The sequence below is a fragment of the Aphelocoma coerulescens genome, chromosome 1A, assembly GCF_041296385.1.
Source record: "Aphelocoma coerulescens isolate FSJ_1873_10779 chromosome 1A, UR_Acoe_1.0, whole genome shotgun sequence".
Lineage (NCBI taxonomy): Eukaryota > Metazoa > Chordata > Aves > Passeriformes > Corvidae > Aphelocoma > Aphelocoma coerulescens.
The window spans coordinates 42,160,855-42,177,476 of record NC_091014.1 but is presented as its reverse complement, the minus strand read 5'-3'; the positions used below and the strand labels follow the sequence as shown (position 1 = coordinate 42,177,476).

The 16,622-nt window shown below is 38.0% G+C and overlaps 1 long non-coding RNA gene across 3 annotated transcripts; it reads left to right on the top strand.

Annotated features, from left to right (window-relative positions):
- Window positions 1-8,945: 8,945 nt before the first annotated feature.
- Window positions 8,946-16,023, top strand: LOC138104663 (uncharacterized). Of its 3 annotated transcripts, none has more exons than XR_011148205.1 (3): window positions 8,946-9,280; window positions 10,759-10,847; window positions 14,507-16,023. It is a non-coding gene; the product is annotated as an uncharacterized lncRNA (long non-coding RNA). The 3 variants fall into 3 exon arrangements; XR_011148203.1 differs by having other exon boundaries at window positions 10,759-10,851; XR_011148204.1 differs by lacking the exon at window positions 10,759-10,847.
- The last annotated feature ends 599 nt before the right edge of the window (window positions 16,024-16,622 follow it).

The window sequence follows — 16,622 nt, the reverse complement described above, 5'->3', positions numbered from 1 at the left end:
TTTGGGCAGCTCAACCAAATCAGTCCCCAGGCTGCTCTGAAACCAGCCAAGCTCCAGGAATCCCACCTACATATTTAAGGTTTCATACAACAAAGGGGAAAAGGAGGGCAAAGTAGAGCTGACAGGTTAGCAGGGCTTCCCATTATGATTCCTCTGGGGAAGAAAAATAACACTCTAATGATTTAAACAGCCTGATGTGTGTTGTCAAGCCCATAATTCAGCACCAAAGAATTATATGTAATATACCCTATAGCAGCTAAAAAATGCATTTGCCATAAAGCAATACTGTGTCATTCACCTAATATGCTCCACAAATCCAGCCCAGGCCCTTTAGTAGGTGACCAATTTAAATAAGGTAAAGCTCTGGAGACTGCTTATACCATATATTGTATCTTGCAGAACAACTCTGTACTAATGATCTGCCTGAGAAAAATCTCCTTTGCATACACTCTTCTTTTCTGGTCTTAGAAACCTAACTTCCACAATATCAAGGTATTTTAGAATGCAGTCAATTTTCACCAAAAACAAAGCAAATGCTTCTCATTTAAGGAGTCTCCACAGTGTTAAACCTGCAATGAATTGGAATAAAATCTTATCTCAGAGAAAAGTGGGAATCAAAATGACATTGTTTTAATTGCAAATTAAAAGCAATACAATATATGCATATTGGATTGAGTTTTTTAATGCTATCAGGGAAAATATTAATCTGTTGGCAGAGATAACTTCACTGTATCTGCATCCACTTGTTGTTGTTTAACCTCAGCTGACAACCAAGCAACATTTGTGTTGAAGTAAGATGAGTTTAATAATTTAAAAACTCCAAGATATTTTAATAACTGGGGGGGGGGGGGGGGGGGGGGGGGGGGGGGAGGGGAGAGAGAGAGGTGATGCACAGTACAACTGCTCACCACCCACTGTCTCAGCCAGTCCCAAGCAGCACCAAACAGCTTTCCCAATTTATATACAGAGCATGGTGATTTTTGGTCTGGAATATCCCTTTGTTCAGTTGAGGGCAGCTGTCCTGGCTAAGCTCCCTCGCAGCTTCTTGTGCACCTGCTCACTAGCAAAACACGAGAAACTGAAAAGTCCTTGACTTAGAGTAAAGCACTACTTAGCAATGACCAAAGCATCACTGAGTTATCAACTTTATTCTCAACTAATTTCAAAACACAGCACTGTACCAGGTACAAGGAAGTAGGAAGAAAGGTATTAGGTACTAGGAAAAAAATGAACTTTATCCCAGCCAAAACCAGGACACCATCTGACGCTTCTGTTCTCTCTGATGCACGAGATGTTAAGGAGACAGGAAATTGATTCTCACCCCTATTTCAAGGAAATCTGACATAAATACATTCCCAAACTTGGGGATGCAGGGATCTGTGTTAGTGGTTACCAGTAAGGTGCATCCATGCCAACGCACTGCACATCAGTAAGCTGTGGCTATCTCTCACTGCTGCTGTCTGCTGGAGGTAGCTACCACATCAGTGTGATATTTGCCTCCTGGCCAGTGGGTGTGTGGGCACCCAGAACATGCTCTGCTACAGTCCTCCAGCAGTCAAGTGTCTTTCCCTACCAGTGACCTAGGAATCTGCTCAGGATTTGCTGTAAAGTCCAGCTGAATTTGGCTCTGAATTGAATAGGACTACTCTTTATCCTCAAGCGAAGCATCATGTCAGGAGAGGATATGAGCCAAGGTTTGGGTTTGGCCCTAATTTTTCAGCCTTTCTGAAATCAAATCTGAGCAAGCAGGAGACGAAAATCAGTACTAGTTCTTTCCATGTAACTGACTATTATTCCTGTCATTTGGCCAAGCAGAGAAGTTGAGGGTCACTACATTTTAATACAGGCTCTCTTAACTTTCAGTGTTATTAAGACCTCGTGAGTCACTCAAGGTGGTTATTCTAAGTGAGGGGAAAAGTAAGGTAGATATTGGAGCCTACAGGCATGGAAGAGATTTTATTATTCCTGGGAGACGCTATACAGAAATGTCAGACAGGACACCTACTGAAAACTGCTGGAAAGAGTATCTTTACATAGAAGTGAGTAATGATCAAAATAAATTCATTAAACTAACATTTATTCAAATAAAAGTCAGAGAAATTGGGGAGAGGGAAGATTCTTATCTGATATTTACTCTGGTCTTTATTTTTCTGAAGGTTGAAGTGAATGAAAAGTAATTCTATATTACTTTTACTTTTGGAATCCTAAAACACTATAAGTACTATTCATCTGAACTTAGGCGAGTTGAAGTGCAACAACCCTTCTGGTAACTACAACATACCAGAAGCTCCCACTACTACCATGACCTAATTTTTCCAGCCTATTTCCCTTTCTTCCTTATGAAAGCTCTTCCCTAAAACTTCAGTACAGTTTATTTTGTCTTTTAATTATTAGAAAAAGGTGTCCTTGCCTGGAAACAAACTCAGTTTCCAGAAGTAGAAACAAAGCCTGCTTTAGAAACGCAAGAATTAGTAGCTTAGATACCCATTAGATTACTGAGTTTCAAAGTCAAAAAGCTTAATTAATAATGTACTAATATTAATATTTCTAACAAATTGAAGGTCAGAGTCACCATGTTGAGACATAAGTTTCAGCTCTTTTGAAAGTATGAGTACATTTGCATATCTAGCAGAAACTAAATTTAAGGTCATTATTAGAAACATACTTGCCAGCTCAAGAGGTAATTTATCAAACAAAGAACAATAGTCTGTTAGGTTTAACAGCAATCTGAGGAAATCTGTCATAGTCATGGACAAAGGCCCCAAGATACTTTTGGTAATCATTTGGTCTGGTCTTTTCTAATCAGTGTTTCCTCTATCTCTGTTCTGCAAGTTAATATTTAGAAAACTAACTAGAAAATACCTTTTGTTTTGTCCAAAGTCCCTTTAATATGCACAGAATAGATATGACAGGGATTTTTGTGGTTATGGTCATCAAATTGGTTTTCCCTTTAATCAGAAACATCTTTTCCTGTCTACTGCTGATCTATCCAGGGGCAAAATGAAGTTTCAGGAAAGTCCCACTTCATCACATTTCATTACAAGTCAGGTTTGTGTTCCTAAATTTTATAGGAGAAAATATTAGTCACACAGGTCCTTGTGACTGATTACTTAATATATTCAAACTTGAGCATTGTACTTGAGCCAGTCCTGAGCAATCTGGCAGTTCACTGCACCATTATTTAAAGACATGAACTGTGTCTCCAAAGTCCTGTCTTTATATTTCATGTCCAGTTTACTTTTTACCCATATAAAAGTAGATAATCTGTCAAGCAGGTTACCAGACTGCTTGTAAAAAAACTTCTGCCTTTTTTTTTCTCTGAATGATCTCTCCAGGTTTAACAGAATCACACAATCATCAAGCTGGAAAAAATCACCAATATATTCCAATTTCAACCTAGAACCACCAAAATCACTCTTAAACCATATACCCAAGTGCCACATCCAGAGGCCTCTTGAACATTTCCAGAGACGGTGACTCTACCACCTCTCTGGGCAGCTTATTCCAATGCCTAACTGTAGGACATGGGGTTATCTTTGTTAAAATGGTTACATTTTATGCACACCAGAAGCCCTGTGGGAAAGGCCCAGCTGTGGGCGGGATGGGTGGGAGATGGCTGAGGGGTGGGAGGCGGTTGGGAGTGAGGAGAGAGTCGCTAGAGCGACAGCTGGAAGTGAGACTGAGTGGCTGGAGGGACACATGGACATGGTATGAGCGGGAAGCTGATTGGGTGATAGGACGCGCGGACAGCAGCACCGCGGCGGAGCCAGCCAACGGGTGCCCTTCTGCTGTTGAGTTCTGTCAGGCTTCGGTTTGATTTCGGTTGTGTCTGGTGGAAATTAAGGGTATAAAAATGGGGTGATTTCTGACAATAAACCAATCGTCTTTGGACATACAAGGCGGTCTGTTGGCTTTGTTTCCCATTGCTACACCTAACCACTCTTTTAGTGAAAAATATTTTTCTAATATCTAATCTGAACATGCCCTGGCTCATCTTAAGTCCATCTCGTCTCATTCTTTCACGTGAGACATGGCAGAAGAGACAGGCTCCCACCTGGTTATAATCTCCTTTCACATCATTTTAAAGAGTGATAAGGTGACCCCTGAGCCTCCTTTTCTCCAGATTACTAACTCCAGCTCCTTCAGCTCGATACTCATAGGATTTGTGCTCCAGACCCTTCACTAGCTCTGTTGCCCTTCTCTGGACATGCTCCAGTACCTCAACATCTGTTCTCAAATGAGGGGTCCAAAACTGGACACAGCACTTGAGGTGTGGCCTTACCTGTGTCGAGTCCAGGTGGACAATCCCTACCCTAGTCCTGCTGGCCTCACTATTCCTGATACAGGTCAGGATGCCATTGGCCTTCTTGGCCACCTGAGCACACGCTGGCTCATGTTCAGCCACTGCCAACCAGCACCCTCAGGTCCCTTCCTATGGACAATTTTCCAGCCACTCTTCCCCCAGCCTGTAGCACTGCCTGGTGCTCTTCTGACTCAAGTGCAGGAACCAGCACTTGGCCTTGTTGAACTTCATACAGTTTGGCTTTGGCCCATTGATCCAGCCTGTCCAGATCCCTCTGCAAAGCCTTCCCACCCTCCAGCAACCCCACTTGGTGTCATTTGTGAACTTGCTGAGGATGCCCTCAATCCCTGCATCCAAAGCATTGGTAAAGATGTTAAACAGTACAGCCCCAAAACTGAGCCTTGGGGAGCACCACTAGTGACTGGACACCAATGGGATGCAGTTCTATTCACTAGCACTCTCTGCGCCCTGCCATCCAGCCAGTTTTTATCTGGTGAAGAGTACATCCATCCATACCATAAACTTCCAGTTCCTCCAGGAGAATGCTGTGGGAGATGGTGTCAAACAGTTTACTGAAATCTAGGTAGACAACATCCTCAGCCTTTCCATGACATTTGGTCATGATGTTTGTACAGACAGATTTCTAAACATCCTTCTCCTCTTCACACTCCTTCCTTTGTTCAGGCAATTGTATAAGGTTTCTCTGTTTGTTAATATGATTTTATTTTTCACCTACAAATTCACTTCTGTGTCAAGTGATATTTCAGCAAAGAGGAGACACATTTCCAAAACATGATGAGAATACAAGTTCAGGAAGGGAGAAGTTTTGGATTTTGTGTCCTACGAATAGAGGAGATTGAAAACAATCACTGGCTCTGAGCTTAGAGCATTTACAAAAGAACTCCTATCTTTTTAAGTAGAAATGACCCAGTGTGTCCCTGATATACACCAAAGCAAAAGGTATAAAATTGCTTTTAACTTGGGTAGATTAGGAAACAGTGACAGAACTAAAAGCTTATAGTAGGTGCATGAAAGAGACACTGACATGTTATAAATCTTTGTAGCCCTTCACATCCCCACAATTTAAAGCAAGACAGAGTATTTCTTTTCAGTTATGAAAAAAATGCAAACCCCTGAGTCTGTCTGTCTGTCTTTCCGAGACATGGACTTAACACACAATTGACAGAATTCAAAAAAAGGAAACTCAAGGTACTAGTTACCATTTTTATGATTTGTTTACTTTGGAAAGCTGCATCCAACCACAAAAAAAAAAGTCTGCTTAGCTAGAAACACCAAAATGAAAGTGTATCCTAGGAATCTGCTCTTTGTATGAATATATGCTTTTGATGAAATTGTGACAAGGATGAAATTGTGCCAGAAACTTGTTATGATTACATTTTGTAGCCTTGAAGATAAAAACATGAAGAAGAAAGAAATTTTTAACAGAAATTACAATAAGCACACTTATGGACTGTGTTTGTTTTTTAAATATGCAAAAATTAAAAACTATTTTCTTTCATATCAACAACACCAATAAAGTATAAAAAACAGAGAAGTTTCCCAGATAATAAGCACCATAAATCTACAGTTTACTTTTCTTTAAAATGTTCTATTTACATGTAGACACCTTACTGAAAAATTGTAGGATTCATGGTATTCCTTACATAAAAACACAGTCATTGCAAAAACCACATCTAAGAGGACTCCAGTCGAAGTAAGGGATGACTATCAATGAAAGTTGCATTGAATTCAGACTTTACATAATGTAAGCAAAATATACACTTCAAATTTGTTCAAAATACCTGAGTTAGTCCTCTAAGGAAAAGTGCATTGCTTTTGCCTGGCTGGGAATATGGATACAGGCAGGGTCTTTTCCAGCATATCCACTCGAAAATTACAAGAATCAAACCTGCAAAGATCCCAGAAGGAGTGATGCCAACATCAGCATTTTTGTCATTTGACAAAGAAAAACCATGATGTAAAGTCAGCATTCCCATATCCCATGCCCTTTGTGAGACAGAGATTCCAAGTCTCCCACAAGCAAAGAAGATATCTTGGTGTGATGTTACTCTTATTCTAAGAAAGAAAAAGATACCATGAAATGTACGTTTATGTCTGAAATTGAATCAGGATCTCTGGGTCTGATGCACATTTAAATATCATTTAATCTTTGACAATGTAAAAGGAAACTACAGTGCAAGCAAATACCTTATGAAGACCATGGTATAAGGAAAGAAATTATCAAATCTCTCTCTTTGTTTCCCTTAGACAGATTTTTATAATGTTAGGTTCTTTGTTTTAAATAAAAAATGGAACAAGGTGCAAACTTGACTATGAGTTATTCTGCTGGTACACTACCTTCAGAAATTCCATAGACTGCAGTAGGAAGAAGTCAAACACACGTGGGAAGTGTCAGTGTCAATGCCTTTTGTTAATATTAGTGATACCGTCAAAATATTGTACAGTTTTTTTAATCTAGTTAAAAACTAGCAGTGACTAAAAACTAGTTCCTCTAATACATTTTTTTCTAATAAAATACATTGCAGCAATAAGAGTATGGCCTCCACCAAGTCACAAAACCATATTATATCACAGACTTGTTACACAAAAACATCAGGAAGTAAGCATACATAGCTGCTTGTTCTTGCAGCAAACATTATAATTAATAATTATAAACAATTATAAGCTTAGTAATTCCCATGAAGGTTGTTCACACTTATCAAGAATACTGGTTTGGATTGTTGCAGATTCTGAGAAAATATAATTTCTTCAAAGTAGTTGGTGTTTTTAAGGTAGGTGTTGCAAAGGGAAATGCTAGAAACCCAGTTTTATCAAATGAAAACAGGATTTTGGAACAAAATACAATACAGGTGAGTTCCATTAGTCCACTGAGTGCAAAGAAAGAAATAAAACACTACCAGTAATAGCAAAAAACCCAAAAGGACTTGTTTCACAATGCACAATCATATTCCCTTTGGAACTGAGACACTTTAAAATGAGTCAATTTTGCAAAGATGGAAATCAATTTACTTTTGAGGAAAGACACCATCATTACATAAGATCGGATGGCATTACATCTTCCATGTAGCATTGGACAGAGTTATGTACAACAAAATGAAAAAAGAATTGTTGGAAAAGTAAAAATAAAGGTGCCATTTTAGGCAAAGGCTGGAGAGCTGTACAGAAGGGCAATTTCTATTCACCTCTAGACTAAGCTGCAGTTAGTTCAGCTAAGAGCCTGAACATACGAAAGAGCTCAACATATCAGCAGTTGGATCAGAACTCTGAAGGCCTTTACGTCTGCTACATGTGTTTTTTGTATTAGATGCTCAAAAAGAGACAAATGTCTCAAGGGTTTTCTTACTTCTGTCCTCAAAGATGTCTTTGTGTTTGCTTCTACCTCATAAGGAGAGTATATTGATATTAACTGGAGCACTTCCATTTATGTCTTGGTCTGACTCAAAGGATGCGAATTGAAGACATCACATAAACTGAGACATGCTCTTTATCAATCAAAAAATGACAGCAAAAACTAAAAACTAAGAGATCAAAAATCTGCTGAGCTGTGATTTAACTTAAAGTAGAAATAATTTAATATATTTCATTTTGCAAGGAGGAATATGGAAAAAGCTATTATACTATAACCCATTTGGTATATGAGAATACTAAAAGGAATAAAAAGGAAATAATTGTATAGGGTAGAATATTGTATAGGAATAAAAAGTGAAAATAAGTTTTTAAAAAATAAAAGAAATACTTGTCTTTTGATAGTAAGTTCAATAAACAGCATTAATATGTATTTTGCAAAAAAAATGTTATCATTAATTTTACAATAAAACACACAAAAAAAGCTGAGAAATACCCAGGAGTAGGAGTCTGCGGATAAGCAAAGGGTTTTTCAAAGAACTGAAATAAGGCATAATATGGCAAATACTTCTATATTTCTATAAAAGCTCACAGCTTTTTTCAAATTCCCCTTTTAATAACACCAGAACAGCCTTTAAAGTTCAAGAGAAGGCAGCAATGGCTGATACAGTTTTACAGAGGTCTTGATGAACCTAACTGAGAAGGCTTTGTTTTGTGGGGGGGGTGCATTGGCAATGTGCACAGGGACAAAATGAAGATGATATGGTGGGTAGAAGACACAGCTTTATCTTATGCAGGGTGCTATGTGCATGCCTCAATTTATCCCCTATATAGTATTTTGTCTCAGTGCATAAGCTGTACTGTATGAAAAAACATGATAGGAAGGGCAAGTAGGAACCTGATAGCTGAATGAATATTGAATTCTTGTTCCCCAATATTCTGACCTACATGTTTCTAGAAAGACTGCAGAATAATTTTGTCAAGGCCAGAGAAAAGATAGGAGAAAATGAATCAGCCAAGTGCTCCGCCATGAGAAAAAAATGGAAGAATAGTGGCTTATCAGAAAAAGAGGCAAGCAAAATTTCCTCGAGATCCTTTTGAGACAGACAGCTGTGCTCATTTAAACTCTGAGCAGGTGACAAGCTGCAGGCAATTGATCTAATAGTATGAACCCTGACTGCTGGCTGAATTGCTAGGTGAATAGAAAATAGGCCTGTTTGTTCCCAGCTTAATAACAGATGCTTGAAGGTAGGACCTGACAAGCCTTAATTGCTGTTTTGCCTTAATATTGAATGGAGGGTAGAGGTAGGGAGTATCATTTTAGTGTCTGGTGTAAAAATTTAAAAGAGATTTTTCTGATAGATGGATATAACTGAAGGGCATATATTTGACTGGTAGCAAGCTGGGGCTGTGGAAAATGGGAATAAAAACCTCTCCCAAACCTCTAACAGGATGGTAGATTTTGGAATTTTGTGATCTTTGTGGAACCATCCAGTAGACTTTTCATTTGGATAAAGGCAAGCAACAGTCTGTCACTGGCAAGAAGATCTACAACAAAATGGAGGTGGGGAATCATGTTCTGCAATTATTGAGGTTTCACTGGGCTCTCAGGTAAACACAGATATTTCTCTAGGGAATTGTTCCAAGACATATTTTGCTGTGTAGATTTTTTGTCAAAAGAGGCATCTATTAGAGGAGTATTTCTTCCATTTTAAAAAAATTACCTATCATGGTGTAACTTTGACAAATCTAAAATATGTATGATATGATTTTTGTGAATGTCTATGACTCTTGCACACGTGGAGCAGTTAGTTTATCTTGTACTGGAAACAGCTGAGCTTATTTTGGTTTTGATGTGAATCATAACTAATTACATACTCCTAAATGGCTGATAACACCAGTAAGCAGATATTATTTGCTATGACCTTTTGAAAAAGCAGCTGCATTTGCACAACTGCAAAAAATAAAATTCTGACAGGCTTAGGATGAAATCAGCATGAAGGAGAAGCTGAGGCAGATGTCAGCACAGGACTGCTGAGGAACATCCTGTTGCTGCTCTTGCTGTGAACTAGAGACTGATGTCTTTAGGTGGTCGGTTTAGATGGACCAGGCAGTAATAAATTTCCACTGTGCTTGGCTCAAAGAGGGTGAAGATTGACTTCTGCCCTGAATATTTTTCTATAAAAATGAATTGTTTGGCAGTTTGATGATGAAATAGATTTTACAATATTAATATACTAATCTCGTTCTTTCTAATGTTGATGATATTTCAGTCCTGTTATCAGTTCACCAAAGCTAATACAAGTGAAAATGGACTGTTTGGGTTTTTTACCAAAACCAGGAAATTTTCAGAAAGAGGGAAGAGGGGAGGAAGACTGAAAAGGACATTTTCAAGGTGTTGATCAAACAAATGTAAAAAAAACCCCTGGAAATTTTAGGGTGTCCTTGGATTATTTCAGGGATGTTTAGACATCTCGTCTTCTCATTTTCTAATTTACGTGTGTATATCTGAAATACATAGGTGGTTAATCAAAATTAAAATACTAAGTATTTCAATCTTTGAATGCTTCAGAAATGCTTCTATGCCTCAAAAATTAAATATTTTAATGTAAAAAAAATTAAACTAAATGTTTTTTCCTTAGAAAAACGTCTGTTTTACTGTTTTTGCTGATTTAAAACAAACATACAATCAGATACTGAATCTATGCCTAATTTCAGTCTCCAGTTACAGAATTTTCCCTCAGTGCCATATAAAAATTGTTCCACTCTAAATGCAAGAGTTATTTTGATTGTCTTTCACGCTTCACTCCCCCTCTCTGAGGCCTGCCAATGTTCACGGTTGTCACTTCTATCCTTGGCTTGCGCTGTGTAATGAGGAGTGGACTGCACTACAGCAGGAATCAGAAAAGGGCAGAAATGTAAATTAGAATGGCAGGTTTGCCACCCTCTGAAGAGATGCGATGTACAGTCTTTTCTTGCATGGTAGTGAGGTAGTGATAGCTTTTTAACCTCTTCACAGTGTTTGTTTTATATAGGAGTAGCATTAATTCTGAGCAATCCTCCTGAATTTGTTGTGGCTTTGTATACAGATCACATCACCTATGCAAGAAGATGTCTAAGCCCCTTCTTGTGCCCTGAAGAGGGAGTCCAGGACAATCTAGCTATCAACTTTGACCATGCAGGTTTTCTTTTTACATTTATAGTTATTCTGCTCTTTTCTCATTAATCTGTTCGACACACTGACCATCATAACAGCTGTAACCAGGGCCAGCACAAAAGACAAACCTTTTAATTTTACTGAGCCAGTAACATAGGGTGCAGGATGTCCAAATCCAGCATGCTGTATGTGAATCCAAATGAGAGCCATCTGTAGACATACAGCAGGATGTCTGCTATCCTGTAAGCACTAAAGCCCATATGAGGTTAATTGTTTTTCAGTTCAAAAATACCACTCTTCTAAGTGCATTATTATTTGGTTTGAAGATAAATGAAAAGAAGGAAACAATAGGCTGTGCAGAACAAAACAATTTAGTTTAGGAAATAGGCATCAGAAAAGTGGGGTTTATGCCATACTGCAAAGGTCATTTACCAACAGGGTATTTGAAAACTTAAAATGAGCATGTCTCTAGTACATATGAGTCTTGAAAGAAACAATAGCATGTAAGACATCCTGAGGTGGGATTAGAGCAGAAATCTCTCCCCTTTCATCTATGGGTGCAGGACTTAGCCAAACCAAATACTCAGAGTGCCAATTCCTGCCAATTCCATTATGCCCTGCCAAGCTCTGACTTTGGAGTGGTTTACCTCTCTGTGTCTGTCTGTCTCAGTGTTTGTAAAATGAATTATTGAACCAAATACCAGACTGATTTTTTCAACTTGTGGTAAAACAATGGGTTATTAGTAATTCTATTGCTTCCTGTGTGTACTAGCAGTTTGAAGAGATTCTCTGTACCATCCCTCAGCCTTTCTACAAGCAGTGAGAAGGAAAGACTGTGGAGATGAAGGAAAAAGGTCTCATATCTTTCCTTAGGAAAATTCACTCATTTTCTTCAACTAAGCTGTTAGTTTTCGTTTTGCCATTAACTTATCTTACAAAAAATCTTTTCTCTATCATTAGTAATATTCTGATACTTTAAGTTTCTCTGCACTATCCAGATATGGCTGTACTCATAAGTAACAAGAATACAATTGATACAGTCAAAATCTTATGGTTGTATCTTGGTAACCTACATGAAATTTGGGAGGAAAGCAGAAGCAAAGGCTGCAAGAAGAAAGGGCTTGCAAAAGGCAGTAGGAAGTCATGCAAATTTAATGTAAATAAAATTACCCACAGTTACCCACAGGCATCAAAGCTGGAAGAGATGGATTTTTGTCTGGTGATTAAGACAACTCCTAAACACTCTCCCAGCTTCTATCCACTCCTAAGATTTTATTTACTGAAGAGCTAGGAAGACAATTAGCCTGAGGAGAATGGAGATGCTCTAATTTGAACTAAATTTCACAGAAAATTTAAAAATAGAGAGCAGGACGAAAAAATAGTTTGGAGAAATCTGCAAGAAGAAATTCTATCTTACTCTTTCATTTCATGTTAACAGGAGATGCAGGATCTATAAAAATGTCTTTAAAACTGCCATTATTCTTCATATATATATATGAATATGTATATAAACACAGAGTTTTATACACATGCATACATAGATATTCATGTTATGTTTTTACCTCACATCTGGTGTCAAAAACCAAACTTGAGGTATCTAAGTGTCTTTGGCAGAAAAAAAACCACCAACCCCCCCCCAAAAAAAACAAAAAACCAAAACAAACAAACAAACGCCCCAACCAACCAAAAAAAAAGAAAAGGCAGACATGAAAAACTTACTACTTAAGTTCAAAAATTCCCAGAGTGTCAGAGCATTGCAACTCTTACACAGACTCAAATGTTGATCTACAACTCCTCAGATTTCAAGACAATTTAAAGGGCTATGTAGAAGCATCTCCAGAGAAGCAATGTCCACAGAGGTACCAAATCAGTCATGGGTTCATTATTCAGACATATTTTTTCGCATCTTAAAAACATTTACATTAAGCTTATGGTGATTTCTGCAACTTCCCAAGCTCACTGAAAGTTTCCAATCAAAAGCTTTTTTTTCAGTTTATTATGAGTTTGACTTGCATAGCTTTTCTGACCCCATTGCACATTTTCTTTCAATAACTATTATTCACAACAATTTTATAAAGTGACTTCTGTTTTACCTTTCAACTGCTTTGAATAATGTGTTACTTAACAGTAATATTTAAGATATCTCTTCTGATCTCATTTATCATATGATCTGATTGAATTAATTTCAAATTAGGCTGCAGAGTATTTTGGGCAAAGGTTGCTTCCAGCAGAGTATTTACAGAGCCTTTACTTCAAACGGGTCTGCTACAATTGGGAATTAGCAGAGTACAATAGCAAATGTTATTAACAACAGCAGTTTTAGGTTCAAAGATCAGGTGAGTTGATGTCTGAAAACAAATGACACAATTCCATTCTGCTGGCTAGTGAATAGTAATCACTACACCAAATGAATTCAGTGTTTGCATCTTCTGCTGAGAATACCTGATTGATGGGAGTCTGGCTGGTGCCACTTGTCAGAGCATAACCTTGGTGTGTACATTGCAGCACTGCCTGCTTCCCTCTGTCACTTTCACTATGTGTAGAGCTCTAATTTGTTAATTATAAATGGATGGTCATTTTTGGCATTACTGATTTTCTTCATTTAACATTCTTGATACTGTCTCTCCACTACAATATTTATGCAAACACAAGAGAAATACAAAGTAACAGCTGAGAAATCACAATCACATAAAGAAACTTAAGGTGCATAGTTGAAGAATAGCAACTTGAAATATGATGGGATATTTCCTCTCTTATGCATGATTGTTTTCATTTTTTTGACTCAGCAATTTTCTAAATTGAAATTAATTGCTATAAATTCAGCCTTCAATACAATCAGTAAGGTAATTTAAAAATGTTAAGCCTAGAGTGGCAGCACATTAAAATTTTAAGCCTAACTTGTAGCGAACATCAGTGAAGAGCTATACATGTGAAGATTTTAATAACATCATGCAATGTGCTATCTATAATAGGAAGAGCATGATAACTCATGGCAAATTAACATATTTATTAGTCAGCAAAATTGTCAGTACAAAATTGCTGGAGAAATTCAAATAACGTAATGGGCATACATAAGACGGAAAACAGATGGGAAACTACAAATTAAATAATGTTGGAATTAATGTATAAATTTTGTATCATAACACAATATTGGAAAAGTGAAAATATACCTTGAAGGTAGAATATTTGACGCACAGTAATTCTGAGAAATTGTAGAGATTTTATATCTTCTGATAATAACATAAACATTTCATTCAGAGAGAAAGCTCCTATGTGACTTACCTAGAAAACAGCTTCATAGAAGAAAAATAATAGAAGATGACATATTATATGTTTATTTTTATGAGGTGTGCATATAGTCCAGTCTGTATGGTGGAGAAGCTTCATATCTTCCAGGAAGCTCAGAACAATTGTAGCTTGGTAGACACACAGACAGTTTCATATGCCTAAACAGTAGAAAATTCAGGCCATTTTTGACACTAGAATAATTACATGGGACTAGTTCATGTGACATATGACCCACAAGATGATTATATACCAGGCTTGAGATCCCAACTATTGAGCTAGGTGACTAAGTTTAGCATCTGACTTCTGTGTTCACCTCTGCTTAGCTGTCTTGCTTGAGCAACTGAGAGATATTGTTTTACTCATAGCCCTCCACTCTCTCTTCTCTCTTCTAGGAACTTGTTCTTAAGGAGTCAATACTGGGTCCAATCCTGCATAATATTGTTATCGATCTGGATAATGGGACAGGGTGTACCCTCAAAAAGTTTGCGGATAACAGAAAACTGGAAGGAATGACTGATACACCAGAGAGTTGTGCTGCATCCAGAGAGATCTCCTCCACAGGCTGGAGAAATGGGCTGAGAGGAACCTCATGAAGTTCAATAAGAGGAACTGCAAAGTCCTGCACCTGGGGAGGAACAACCCCATGCACAAATATATGCCAGGTGCCACCCAGCTGGAAATCACGTTTGCCTAAAAAGACTGAGGGTTGTGGTGGCTCCCAAGTTGAGCAGGAGTCAGGAATGTGTTCTTGTGGCAAAGACAGCTAGTGCTGTCCTCAGCTGCACTAGGAGTGTTACCAGTAGGTCATGGAAGGATATCTTTCCCTTCTACTCAGCACTGGTGAGGCTGCATCTGGAGTATACTGTGTCCAGCTCTGCATTTCTCAGTGCAAGACAGGCATCGAAGGGAGCCAAACAAAGGGGCCCAGAGATGATTAAGGGGCAGGAGCATCTGTATTACAGGGAAAGCTGAGAGAGCTGGGACTGTTCAGACTGTGGACAAGAGAAGACTTAGTGGGGAATCTCTTTAATGTGAACAATTATCTGAAAGGAGGGTGTAAAGAAGACAGGGCCAGGCTGTTTTCTGTGGTGCTCGGTGACAGGACCAGAGACAGTGGGTGCAACACAAAACATCAGGAAGCTCTTCTTTTACTGAGCACTGGCATGGGTTTCCCACAGCAGCTGTGCAGTCCCCCTGGTTGGAGATATTCAAAATCTGTCTGGCCATGGTCCTTGGCAATAGGCTCTAGATGACTGGTTAAGCAGGAGTTTGGACCAGATTACATCCAGAGTTCCTTTCCAACTTCAGGTTTTCTGGAATTCTGTGAAAGGAAGATCAAAATATTCCTACCGCATCTCTACATACCTAACAAAAATAACATCATTCAAGTTCACAAGCTATGAACATCCCAGCATATGAATTTGGAAATCTGTAACTCTGAAGTCTCTCTCAGCACAGAGGACTGTGCAGTCTCAAATTACAGATGAGGAACTATGTGTATTCCTGAAGATGTTCTGGAGAAACTCATGCATTGCTACAGATATGGGTCCACCTGTGATGCAGGCACACCTCCATAGCACTGCATTTATTAAGCCTACATTACATAATCATGTAAAACACTCAGCTGTATTCACAAAATTAAATTTGTAGGATACAAGAGATACCACCTCTACTTTAACGTGCCTCCAATTGCTTTATGTTTGGGGTTTCTCTCCAGATTAACAGAGATCCATAACTAGCTCCACAAATATTTCTTCAGTTAATGTGGGAAAAGTTCCAATAAAATATCCTGTAGGGGTAATCTCTATCATTAATTTTATGCCAGTGGTTTTGTGGACATTGCATTATAGCATTTTATCTTCTGTTTTTCTTTTTGTGATGCAGTTCATTAAACACATTCCTTCTTTGATCCTGTTGTATTCATTCTGATTCACTAAACCCCTCTGAGATCAAGAAAAGCCTCCAGGAAATATATGCATGAAACAAACCTGAAACTCTGGAGACCTTTTTTTTTTTTTTTTTTTACATATCAATATACTCAGCTCAATTTGTTACAGTAATATTAAAATTTAAAAATGCAAAAGCAAGGGACTGTGTGGGAATTATCCCTCCTCCACACTTTCCCTTTTCAAACAAGTAAATTATCTCTATCTTGTTATTTGTAGTAAAAAAATAAACCAAAAAAATTACTACAATACAATGAACACTTCCCAGCTACCTTACAAGTTTTCCTACCACATTTCCTGTAAAAAGCATGAATAATATTGCAAACTAGTAAAGGGTTACAGAAAGAAACCATGTTTCATCCATACTTTAAGTCAGCTGGTTAATAAAAGAAGAAAGAATTAGAAAGCCTTGTTTTCAAACATGACAGAAGATATCTCATACCAGCCAAGCTCTGAAGCTGTTAGACATTTGACAGGTCTCAATATTTATTGAATGGAAGAAGTGAAACAACAGGTGATTAAAATTTTGTTAAGTTTATTAAGCCTTGTCATAGTTGAACTA